General features: G+C 44.5%; 1 protein-coding gene across 2 annotated transcripts in view; it reads left to right on the forward strand.

The window, feature by feature from the left end:
* The window catches only part of LOC26534064 (WD repeat-containing protein 6), a 28,834-nt gene that overhangs the window by 3,904 nt on the left and 12,063 nt on the right, over positions 1 to 12,867 (forward strand). The window lies entirely within an intron of this gene.

Consider the following 12,867-nt stretch of genomic DNA (forward strand, 5'->3'; position numbering starts at 1 on the left):
TTCTATCAGAAACTTTGAACTGTTTCTAACTTGAAACGAGGGCTAACGTTGTGAGTTGCTGCGGCGACCGCAACTCTCCATTTATACCCAATACATAGTCATTATGGCTCTCCTCCGGCAGACGCCGCGAATATTAAACGACACGACAAAGAGTGCGTGCGAGAGAGACAGAAAATCAGTCTGAGCGTGTCGTCGGGCGCTGCGTAGCCACTGCAAATTGATTTGTTCCTTTTGGCTATAAAAATGATCCGATCTGATCCAGATTAAGCAACCTGATAGATACATTCATTCTTTATGACTGTGCGATTATAGTTTTCTCGAATCTTCAATATTGTGGATGCCACAGATCTTCGTTTTTTGTGTGGTCGGAAGGGGGTCTGGCGAAATTTTGAAATATACGTTTTATAGTGAGAACTAATAGGAGTGTGGATACCAAATTTGGTTAATCTAGCCTTAATATTTATTTATTTATTAAATTAACAATTGTCTGTTAATAATGCTACTTAATTACAAAAGGAGGAAAAAAGAGAAGTTAAAAGTTAGTTAAATTTAGTTGATTATAAATATTGCATGCAATTAGTCTAAGGGACAGTTCAAAGGATAAGGAATGACAGAGGGAGTTATCATTTGACCTACATATGGGTTAACGGATTGGCATAAAAGTACGGGTAGGTCTAGATGGGACGGCCAAGCCAATCTGACCCAACGCCATTGCTTCCGGACATCCAGAAACCCAGTTCGAGTCTGTCTCAAGAATGTGCGCATTTCGGCCGCAATCTCCCGACAAGCCAGACATGACCAAGACAGTCCCATACGTTTCGAGATCAGAACATTTAGCCGGCCAAAATTCCCGCCACCAGCACATGTGGGCAAAATTGTCGCACAGCCAGCAGCTAAGGAATGAATTACCAATGATTACACAACCGAATTCACATTTCTTTGCACTGCAAACAATTGCCATTATTGACAGCAGTAGAAGAAGTAGACACTGTGCACGAATAATAAAAGTAAAGACGGAGAGCGCAGGTAAAATGGGAGAGCATACAGCAGAGCGAGCCCGACAATCAGCAGCAGCGGCAATAATTTAGAGCAGATATCCAACGAAGTGCAGGAAACGAGCAGTAAACTCACCAAAGCAGAGACACAAAAGAATAGTCCACATAGATGGAGAGTATAGGCAATCCAGAGAGAGTGAGAGCAACAATGCGAGCAGCAGGCCCGATTATGCTTTCGAAAGAGTGTGGACTATGCAAACGCTGATGCGCGAGAATAGTGCACACCGAAGAAGCGATAACGAAAAGCAGGGTAAAAACAATAACAAATTGCCTGCACCAGTCCGATGCGTTACGTTGCGAATATTGTATTTATATTAAACACTTGTTTACAAACGAAACCCTGGTGATTAATACAAAGTAAAATCAAAGTAAAGAGATTCGACCATATATCAAAACAAAGTGACAGCAATGTTGTGCGATATTTAAGCATAGGGCGGAGAATGTAGCTTTAGCAAGAGCTAGAAGCGAATACGAATAGTCTCTGAGATGTGTGGATGCCCCAGATTTTCGTCCTTTGCGGGGCGGAAGGGGGTGTGGCGAAATTTTGAAACTAACTTGTCACGGTCTGATATCACAGTAGTGTGGATACCAAATTTGGTTGCTCCAGCTCTTATAGGCTTTGAGATCCTTGAACTCACATTTTGCAATAAGCATAGCCGACTGTTGCAGCAGGAGAACTTAATTACACTACTACATAAGCAGCTTGGCGTGTGCGATGTTGTGAGCTGAGCTTTTGTTCTCACACGCGGCGCTCTTGTACTGCTCTGTGAGCATGCAAGATCGGCTCTGCGTTGGAGTCGGGGAGTTATTGCTATCTCTGACTGCGACCAGTCGAATAAATACTTTGAAGTAGACCACTTGTTTTATTGTTCTGCTATTACCTGACAATTTGAAATCAAAAAATTGCAACTAGAGCCCGTTGACTCCGTCGTATAATTTAATTTGGAAAAAGTCTTCCGAATTTTCACAGACCATGAAACCGGTGTGTCAGAGAGAGACTGAAATTGTTTTCTTGATTCTGGCCATAATAATTATACGATCTGGTTTAGATTGTAATCTAGAAGATGTAATCATCCTCTTCGATTCTGTGTTTTCTGATTTGGATGTTGAGTACGGTAACCCTAATAAAGAGAGCTTGTGAATAAGCAGAGCATAGGTTAGAAAACTCAAGAGGGTTAGTCAATGTTGAATGATGTCTGAGAAAACCGTGTTGCGACGGAGATATCAAGCTGCAACAAAGATGTTGTAGTTGCCGGGTGATCAGGAACTCAAGAAGCTTCGGGATGGCAGAAAGCTTTGCGATACCACGATAGTTTTCAATGTTTGATCTTGAACCTTTTTTTGTGAAGCGGAATGATGTAGGATTCATTCCACATTACAGAGAGACAAAACTGTTCCAAAGAGAGGTTAAAGAGAAAGGTCAAGGGTTTGCAAAGGGACAGGGCACAGTATTTTAAAATGCAGCTTGGTACCTTATTTAGACCTGTAGAAAACGATATGTCCATAAAACAAATGTCCTTGCAAAACAACGCTGTCCTCGAAAATAGACAGAACGAGGGGGAACGTTGTGGCTTGCTGCGGACACCGCAACTCTACGGTTATACCCGATACTAAGTCAGTATGGCTCTCCTCCGGCAGACGCCGCTAATATTTAACGACACGACAAAGAGTGCGTGCGAGAGAGACAGAAAATCAGTCTGAGCGTGACGTCGGGCGCTGCGTAGCCACTGCAAATTGATTTGTTCCTTTTGGCTAAAAAAATGGCCTGATCTGATCCAGATTCAGCAATCTAATAGATATGGTCATTATCTATGATTCTGCGTTTTTAGTTTTCTCAAATCTGCAATATTGTGGATGCAACAGATTTTCGTCCTTTGTGGGGGCGGATGGGGGTGGGGCGAAATTCTGAGATATACGTTTTATAGTGACATCTTAAAGGAGTGTGTGCACCAAATTTGGTTACTCTAGCCTTAATAGTCTCTGAGATTTGTGGTTGCCTCAGATTTTCGTCCTTTGCGGGGGCGGAAGGGGGTGTGGCGAAATTTGGACAGGAAACGGTCAAGGTCCGATATCACAGGAGTGTGGATACCAAATTTGGTTGCTCTGGCTTTTATAGGTTCTGAGATCCTTGAACTCATATTTTGCAATTGGCAAAACCGACCATGAAACCTGTGTGTTAGAGTGAGACAGAGCGAGAAAGAGTGAAATTGTTTTCGTGATTCTGGCTGTAATAATTATACGATCTGGTTCAGATTTTGCACTCTAGAAGATATAGTCATCTTCTACGATTCTGCGTTTTTAGTTTTCTCGTATCGTCGAAATTGTGGATGCCACAGATTTTCGCCCTTTGTGGGGGCGGAAGTGGGCGGGGCAAAGTTTTGAAATATTTTTGGAGCAGTGACATATCGCAGAAGTCTGGATCCGGACGGACAGACGGACAGACGGACGGACGGACAGACAGACAGGGCTCAATCGACTCGGCTATTGATGCTGATCAAGAATATAAATACTTTATAGGGTCGGAAACGATTCCTTCTGGACGTTACCCACATCCATTTTCACCACAAATCTAATATACCCCAATACTCATTTTGAGTATCGGGTATAAAAATGCTGTTAGCGTGAGGTAGCTGGAACGGATACGGAGTGGATGCGCTGTAAATATGAGACGAGTACGTTGTTTGGAAAAAGGTAGCGAATAAATTTTCAATACCAACAGCAGAAGCTTCTCTTTTGTTCTGGTAATGAAGGGACGGAGGAAAAGCTTTTGACTTACGCTTAGAGTTAACGAACGAATATAATTTTTTAAGAGCACTACAAAAGTTTGTACTACATTTTGAAAGGCAATGATTATAGCATTGACTATTAACGGCAAGGAACAGAGAGCGAGCGGAGGAGTATAGAGCTAAGGCCAACGTGGAGCCCGAAATTTGGTACTTTTTATAGAGCCTGGATTTATTATTTTTTAAGTATGACAAATACTTGGAGAGCCAGGGAGGCTTGGACGATACAGGTACAGTGATATCTGGAACAAAAATGTATTAAGGGCGGAGTAAGTAAAGCTAGAAAACGAGTTAACAGCATCTATGTTCGGTAATGAATAAAGAAACGACCAATCAACACGTGAGAGATGTAGATCTAAATCGATAAAGTTTGTTTTGCGAAAACATTTTATGTGGCAAGAAGCCATGGAAATGTCAGCACAACCAGATCGGGTACACTCAAGAGATATCTAAAAAGTTGGATGGTAAGGATGTTCAGGGAATGATATTGGGCTGGCTCTGGATACCGTAGCAAGAGAAGCATCGTTAACAAACATGAGGTCAAGTAGTCTGTCCCTAATGTTTTTAACGGCATTAATTTGGACAAGGCAAATATCTTTTAGCCCATTGATAAAGTCATTGTGGCAATTGGGAAACAACAGGTTATCGTCATCGCAAGGCAGCCAAGAAAGAAATGGGTGGCTAAAGTCAAAATATGGGAGGTCCATTCTATAAATAGTGTAATTATCAATGAAAATTTCAGGATCATTGATAGAAGAGTTGAGCCAGGTTTCGGTAAAAGCGATGGCATCAAATATTGCTTTCCGAGGGACCACTGCTCTAAGCTGAAGTCCTGAGCGAGATAGTGATGGTAAAGCCACTCCTAAAAGAGATCTCGGTCCTGGGGCAGAAGACTTGATAACAACAGCTAGAGCAGGACATCGCCAGCAACCAACACACCCGCACTAGGAGTACTCACCACGTCAGAAGTGATGGCAGCAGAAACTGCAGAGATGTTGGGAACTTGGATGCTTGAAGGAAGCACATTGCTCGGAGTAAAGAACACCGGAGCCGCCGTTGGCGGATTTACAGATAACGACGAGGCATGACCCCACGGAGTAACAAATGCTTCCGATGGATGGAGGTGGGAGGCAGGCGTACCAATCGGTTTTGGTTGCAATGGATTGGTATCATTATGAGCAATTTTCCGTCTAGGCGATTCGCTCAAGAGTTTGAGCCCAAGAAACTGCGATCCAAAGGCATCTCATTGAGAGCCACAAATTGCTTCCGGACATCCAGAAACCCAGTTCGAGTCTGTCTCAAGAATGTGCGCATTTCGGCCGCAATCTCCCGACAAGCCAGACATGACCAAGACAGTCCCATACGTTTCGAGATCAGAACATTTAGCCGGCCAAAATTCCCGCCACCAGCACATGTGGGCAAAATTGTCGCACAGCCAGCAGCTAAGGAATGAATTACCAATGATTACACAACCGAATTCACATTTCTTTGCACTGCAAACAATTGCCATTATTGACAGCAGTAGAAGAAGTAGACACTGTGCACGAATAATAAAAGTAAAGACGGAGAGCGCAGGTAAAATGGGAGAGCATACAGCAGAGCGAGCCCGACAATCAGCTGCAGCGGCAATAATTTAGAGCAGATATCCAACGAAGTGCAGGAAACGAGCAGTAAACTCACCAAAGCAGAGACACAAAAGAATAGTCCACATAGATGGAGAGTATAGGCAATCCAGAGAGAGTGAGAGCAACAATGCGAGCAGCAGGCCCGCTTATGCTTTCGAAAGAGTGTGGACTATGCAAACGCTGATGCGCGAGAATAGTGCACACCGAAGAAGCGATAACGAAAAGCAGGGTAAAAACAATAACAAATTGCCTGCACCAGTCCGATGCGTTACGTTGCGAATATTGTATTTATATTAAACACTTGTTTACAAACGAAACCCTGGTGATTAATACAAAGTAAAATCAAAGTAAAGAGATTCGACCATATATCAAAACAAAGTGACAGCAATGTTGTGCGATATTTAAGCATAGGGCGGAGAATGTAGCTTTAGCAAGAGCTAGAAGCGAATACGAATAGTCTCTGAGATGTGTGGATGCCCCAGATTTTCGTCCTTTGCGGGGCGGAAGGGGGTGTGGCGAAATTTTGAAACTATCTTGTCACGGTCCGATATCACAGTAGTGTGGATACCAAATTTGGTTGCTCCAGCTCTTATAGGCTTTGAAATCCTTGAACTCACATTTTGCAATAAGCATAGCCGACTGTTGCAGCAGGAGAACTTAATTACACTACTACATAAGCAGCTTGGCGTGTGCGATGTTGTGAGCTGAGCTTTTGTTCTCACACGCGGCGCTCTTGTACTGCTCTGTGAGCATGCAAGATCGGCTCTGCGTTGGAGTCGGGGAGTTATTGCTATCTCTGACTGCGACCAGTCGAATAAATACTTTGAAGTAGACCACTTGTTTTATTGTTCTGCTATTACCTGACAATTTGAAATCAAAAAATTGCAACTAGAGCCCGTTGACTCCGTCGTATAATTTAATTTGGAAAAAGTCTTCCGAATTTTCACAGACCATGAAACCGGTGTGTCAGAGAGAGACTGAAATTGTTTTCTTGATTCTGGCCATAATAATTATACGATCTGGTTTAGATTGTAATCTAGAAGATGTAATCATCCTCTTCGATTCTGTGTTTTCTGATTTGGATGTTGAGTACGGTAACCCTAATAAAGAGAGCTTGTGAATAAGCAGAGCATAGGTTAGAAAACTCAAGAGGGTTAGTCAATGTTGAATGATGTCTGAGAAAACCGTGTTGCGACGGAGATATCAAGCTGCAACAAAGATGTTGTAGTTGCCGGGTGATCAGGAACTCAAGAAGCTTCGGGATGGCAGAAAGCTTTGCGATACCACGATAGTTTTCAATGTTTGATCTTGAACCTTTTTTTGTGAAGCGGAATGATGTAGGATTCATTCCACATTACAGAGAGACAAAACTGTTCCAAAGAGAGGTTAAAGAGAAAGGTCAAGGGTTTGCAAAGGGACAGGGCACAGTATTTTAAAATGCAGCTTGGTACCTTATCTAGACCTGTAGAAAACGATATGTCCATAAAACAAATGTCCTTGCAAAACAACGCTGTCCTCGAAAATAAACAGAAAAATGCTGTTAGCGTGAGGTAGCTGGAACGGATACGGAGTGGATGCGCTGTAAATATGAGACGAGTACGTTGTTTGGAAAAAGGTAGCGAATAAATTTTCAATACCAACAGCAGAAGCTTCTGTTTTGTTCTGGTAATGAAGGGACGGAGGAAAAGCGTTTGACTTACGCTTAGAGTTAACGAACGAATAGAATTTTTTAAGAGCACTACAAAAGTTTGTACTACATTGTGAAAGGTAATGATTATAGCATTGACTATTAACGGCAAGGAACAGAGAGCGAGCGGAGGAGTATGGAGCTAAGGCCAACGTGGAGCCCGAAATTTGGTACTTTTTATAAAGCCTGGATTTATTATTTTTTAAGTATGACAAATACTTGGTGTTCAGGCCAGCAGCAGATGAGTGGCGTGCACTGTGCCAACTTCGTGCGCTCCGGTCCCAACTCACTCTCGCGCGCTCGGAGGGGCGCTCGGGAGATTTTACGACCCACTATCCACCCGGCGCTCAAGCCATCATGGACCATAGATTGTAAGGCCTAGTTTAGTGACGTTTCAACCCCCGTTTCAAACGCACGATCTCCCGCGTGACCCCCGAAATAAATACTACACATTTACCACAAAGCACCACGGCATTTTCTTTTCTTGCGACGGCTACAGGAGGTTTCACTTCATCATCCATATCGTCATTGGAGTCTTGAGCTTCGTCCGCCCCCCTACAAACATTGGTCCTTCGAGCCGGATCTTCGCCTAAACAAAAGGAGAAGTCCACATCAGCAAGCACCGACAATTCCCAACCTCCAAGATAAGTACGGATTCCCCATCTGCCCATCTCCAGTGGCTCCTCACCTGGTCCCATTCGGCTGGACATATATACATATATATACGTGCCGCGTCTTTCCTTTCACCGTTCTATCGACGGCGCCATATTCTTGGCAATTCCGGGCGCTCTCCGCTTCTTCGAGTGCTCGTACCCACATCTACATACCCAATACAACGGTCGTGCTTATAGTTCCGTTGTCTGTGCAATCAGTTGTGCCACAGTGAAGTAAAAAGCATTCACCTGCAGCGGGACCAATTTAATCCGCCTCCGATCCAGCGCTTACATTCATACACATATGTATGCATATCTGTCGGTAACTCATCTGCCTTCCTCTCCCAGCTACCAGCTGAGTTTTCGCGGCTGACAAACGGACATACATATGCACATACACATTCTGCACAGTTTTTTGGTTTTATAATTACATACATATATAAACTAACACGGGTCACTAGCGCCAGCGCGTACTGCCAGTCCAAGCCGTTCTCAACCCTCCCACACAATGGCTCACTCCGCTGCCACTACAGCAATGGCTAAATTTGGAGCAGCCTCACGCAAACTTATGCATTTCGGAGAGCGAATAAACCTTCTGAATCCTCGCACTCCATCTGCCTCTCTTGCCACGGTACGCCGTGACCAAATCCGAAGCATGTGGGCGGAGGTTGAGGCAGAGCACAAAAATTGTTTTGTGGTTGTGGCTGAAGACGTTGCGCAGGCTGAAGCGGACCTTCAATCGAAGTTCAATGTCTGTTTTACGGTGTACGAACAGTGCGTTGCTGATCTCACTGATCAGTTCCAACAACCAGCAGTCCGTCCGTCCGCACAGCCAGATTTCCACGGCGGCTGCAGACTCCCCCCATGCGACATCGAAGTTTTCGCTGGGTATTACGTACGCTGGCCTACGTTCCGAGACCTGTTTACTGCGATCTACATACAGAATCCCAGGCTGTCTCCCGTGGAAAAGCTGTACCACCTCACCACTAAGACCAGTGGTGATCCGAAGGCCATAGTGGAAAAGTCCCCACTCACAAATGATGGCTTCGAGGCTGCCTGGAATGCCCTTCGGGACCGGTACGAAAATAACAGGCTCCTGGTGACTAACCAAATAAATATCCTCCTTTCATTGGCTTCCGTTGGTACCGAGTCCAGTCGTGCGCTAAAGAAGCTTCTCAGCACCATCCAAGGAGTTTTAAGCACTGGCCCACTCAAAGGTCTCCACCGAAAACTGGGACAGCTTGCTGGTGACTATTTGTGCCTCCAAATTACAGAAGTCGACCCGGGCTTTGTGGGAAGATTCCGTCACCACGAAGAAAGAGATGCCTTCGTGGAAGGAGATGGAATCCTTCCTCAGCCAGAGATACCTTACGCTCGAAGCCATCGAAGGCAACCCGTCCGCTTCACACAGTCCGAAAGGTGATCCGAATCCGCCACCTTCCCGAAGCAACCGTTCCGTTCCCAAGGGAGTCCTGTTCCTCGGAGGGTTCACTCCTTCGAGACAACCGTAAATCCGAACCGGAGAACGTGTGATCTTTGCGGGAAAGAGAATCACCCAATTCGGCTATACCCGGACTTTCTCCAAATGAACGCTGATGCTCGTTCCAGCTGCATCAAACAAAGGCAGCTTTGTCTCAATTGTTTCACACGAGGCCATCAGATCCGGGAATGCATCGTTCTCTTTCGTAGTGATCAGACGTGTTTTTGTTTTGCGCTCCGCATTTTTCCTTTTGTTTCGAATAAACAGCCGGAGTTTTCCTAATTAAATTCTAAATATACTTTCTAACCAGACAACAATCTGGAAACCTATTCATTTACGCGAGTGCATGCCTTTTGATTTGTGTTAAAATATTATTTAACTTTTTATTTTTCGGCGTCGGCTTGTGTTGTGTTGTGTTGTTGCAGTGAGTGAGTATTGCATTGCAGTCCGCTCTCGTCTGGTAGCTTTTGTTGTCTTATCACTCTCTCGCTATCACCTCAACCTCAATAACTGTTCTTTCTCTCTCGCTCTTTCAACTTTCTGAGCAATAGCGCTCTCTATCTAGTAGCTCTCGCTATAACCGCTCTCCACTCTGCTCTCTTTTTTTTCTTACCAATTCCGCTTTGAGCGTTGTCTGGCACATTGGTCTGATACCAATTTGTTTTGGAAATTTTTAATTTTTTTGATTTTAATAAAATATTTGAATAATAAAATAGAATGGAATTCGCTGTGGTCTGCGCCAAAAAAACCTGCAAGAAGCAGATCACTCACGATCAGCCAAATGTCCCCTGCTGGCTCTGCGACAGCGTAGTCCACGCAAAATGCGCGGGATTTTCTGGCCTCGTGAGCGATGCCATAGCCAAACGTAATGGCTTGCATTACAGTTGCGAGGCATGCCGTGTGGTGGAGAAAGACATGGTGGCTTTCATGAGGCAGACGCGGAGTGGCTTTAAGGAGCTGACCGTTGGTTTTAAAAACCAATACGATCGGCTCCTAGCCATGGAGGCTCAGTTTAGCGGTTTAAAACTGCTGAATGAGTCTCCGAGGCGCAAAAAGGTCACTCCGCGGGACCTGCAAGTGCCAACCGTCACTCAGCCGTGCGCCGCCGAAAAATTGACTCCGACCACTCCAAGTGTACAGCAGTTGATCTCGTTTGCCACTCCAAAGGCAACGAAAGCTGCTGGCGATGCAGATTCGGTAGCCGAATTCATCGCCTCGGAGAATGTGCAGCCAAGTACGTCTGCTGCGTCCGTGTCCGTGGTGTCCGCAAGTTCACTAGTTGTCCCGTCTATCCCGATCCCACCAGTAAATAGACGTTCCGGACCTCCGGATATTGCCACCACAGGTACTAGACCTGCGGTGACTAAACCACTGGTGGGAGTCCCACCAAAACGACAAGTTTTTGTTTCACGGCTGGCCCCTGACCTCACATCTAATGATGTAACTGCTTTCATTCAAAGCAAAATAAAAGCCGTGGGTTTAAAGGTGGAGAAATTTAACTTCTCTTATGCCAGGGAGATAGCGTCGTTTAAGATAAGCATCTCCCCAACTCAATTTGACACCATTTGCTCCACCAAATTTTGGCCGGAGCATTTGGTGGTGAAGGAGTTTAAGGCTAAGAAGAAGAATAGGCCCCCCATATCGCTTCCAAATCTTTCCAGCGTGCCACCCTCAACCTCAACTTCCTCTTCCTCAACTTCCCGTCTTGCTCCAACCTTTCCAAAAAACTAACTTCTCTTTTAGTAACCTATCAGAATGTAAGAGGCTTGCGTAGTAAGCTCAGCATTCTTTTCCGGGATAGTGTTGCATTTGCTTCCCACGTTATTGTGTTTACTGAAACCTGGTTAAAGTCGGACATTCCTAGTTCCGAGGTTTTGGCAGGTCGGTACACAACTTTTAGAAAGGACCGTTCGTGTCGACGTGCAGGAGGGGTTCTAATTGCAGTGGACTCTTACTTCACGTCAGAACACTTCACAGTCCAAGTTCAACAGGAACTGGAATTCCTGTGTGTAAAACTGATTCTTCCCGCTTTCGCTATATTCATTACTTGCTCGTATATCCCACCTTCTTCGGATATTTCAATTTATGAGCAGCACTTGTCCGCTTTAACCGCTGTTGCTTCCTCGCTATCTGATAAAGATCGTATGATAGTTCTTGGTGACTTCAACTTGCCAGGAACTGTTTGGTCTTCGGTAAACGAGTCTAGTATCCTAGTGCCCATGTCACGACATGACTTTGTTGACGGCTTGCTTGACCTGTCCCTGTCTCAAGTCAATCATGTGAAAAATTCCTTGGGTCGATTGCTTGATCTATGCTTTGTATCGGATCCGACCATAGTGTTGTTAACCCGAGCCCTTCCGCTCACTATACCTGAAGACGCCTACCACCCTACTTTCGAGGTGTCGCTAGACATAGGACCAACTGTATTGGATCGGTCGAGTAGACTACCTGAACGTGTCCGCTGCTTTCGTAAAGCCGAGTTTGCGAAGCTTAATAACCTAATTAGGGATTTTGATTGGTCCGCTTTGTACTTGTGCACTGATGTCACAAAAGCCACAAACATTTTTTACAATGCTCTTGGCACATTTTTTGATTCTTGTGTCCCGCTTTCTTGTCCGATTAGATCTGGAAAACCCCCTTGGTTTACCAAAGAGTTATCCAGTCTAAAAAACTTAAAATCAAGACTTTATAAAAAATTTCAAGAAGTGGGTTCTCCTACTTCTCACTCTCGTTATGTAATAGCTCGGTCAAACTTTTCAGTTCTTAATGCTCAATGCTATAAGAACTACCTATCTCGTTGCAGGATACGTTTTTCTCAGGACCCTAAACAGTTTTACTGCTTCGTAAACAGTAAGCGTAGAACGTCCGCACACCCATCCTCGCTATCATTTTGTAATACGTCGGCAAATAATGATCAGGCAATTGCCGATCTTTTTGCCCAGTTTTTCCAAACTACCTATTCTGAGGAACGCTACTCTGGTCAACCGTACCCATACGGATTACCGAGGTCGAACGGCATTTTCAGTCCCTTGTTAAATGAGTATTCCCTACTTCATGATCTTCGACTAGTTAAGCCGGTGTTTTCACCGGGTCCAGACGGGGTTCCAGGTTGTGTACTCAGGTACTGCGCCGAGGCTCTGTGTGGACCATTGCTTAAACTATTCACCCTGTCCATTGATTCCTCTTGCTTCCCCCCAATCTGGAAGGAATCGTTTATAATTCCTCTCCATAAAAAAGGTAGCAAGTCTGAAGCAAAAATTATAGAGGTATAGCAAAGTTATCCGCTATTCCCAAATTGTTTGAGAAGGTTTTAACTCCGCACTTGCAACATCTCTGCAAGTCACTTATATCTCCAACTCAGCATGGATTTATAAGGCGGCGATCAACCACCACGAACTTGTTAGAGTTTACCTCTTTCATTATTAAAGGCTTTCAAGGTAACTTACAGACGGATGTTATTTACACCGACTTTAGTAAAGCATTCGACTCTGTAAACCATTCCCTTTTAGCACATAAACTTGACCTTTTAGGGTTTCCGCCCAACCTCCTGAGATGGATTTCTAGCTATCTTTGTTCTAGGTCTC

Source organism: Drosophila pseudoobscura, chromosome X (assembly GCF_009870125.1).
Source record: "Drosophila pseudoobscura strain MV-25-SWS-2005 chromosome X, UCI_Dpse_MV25, whole genome shotgun sequence".
Taxonomy (NCBI): domain Eukaryota; kingdom Metazoa; phylum Arthropoda; class Insecta; order Diptera; family Drosophilidae; genus Drosophila; species Drosophila pseudoobscura.